Below are 558 nucleotides of genomic sequence, written 5' to 3'. Positions count from 1 at the left end.
GGGGCGGGGTCAGGCGGGTCTGGGGGATTCCTCCGGAATCGCGAAGGGGCCCGGATGCGGGGGCGAGGCCGTAGTCGGGGCGCCAGCCACAGAAAAGGGAAAAGATAAGAGTATGAGACAGACGGAGAACCTGGGGCGGGAGGCACAGAGGCACCAACAGGAAGAGACCGGTGAGCCAAAAGGCAAAACAGAGCAACCACGTGGTTCTGCACGGGCCCCTTCCTCCTTCTGGGGCTCAGTTTACCCACCTGGGTAATAGGAATTTCGGCAGAAGCATGTTTCTCAAAGTTCGGCCTCGGGGAACCTTTCGCGTCAGAAAGATCTGAGAGGCAATGTAAAAATGCATTGGGCGCGGTGGCTCACGCCTGTAATCCCAGCACTTCGGGAGGCCGAGGCGGGCAGATCACGAGGTCAGGAGATCGAGACCATCCCGGCTAACACGGTGAAAGCCCGTCTCTACTAAAAATACAATAAATTAGTTGGGCGTGGTGGCGGCGCCTGTAGTCCCAGCTACTCAGGAGGCTGAGGCAGAAGAATGGCGTGAACCCGGGAGGTGGA

This window comes from Mandrillus leucophaeus, unplaced genomic scaffold (assembly GCF_000951045.1).
Source record: "Mandrillus leucophaeus isolate KB7577 unplaced genomic scaffold, Mleu.le_1.0 Scaffold8, whole genome shotgun sequence".
In the NCBI taxonomy this organism is placed as follows: domain Eukaryota; kingdom Metazoa; phylum Chordata; class Mammalia; order Primates; family Cercopithecidae; genus Mandrillus; species Mandrillus leucophaeus.
The sequence above is the reverse complement of the archived record's forward strand: the minus strand, read 5'-3'. Positions refer to the sequence as shown.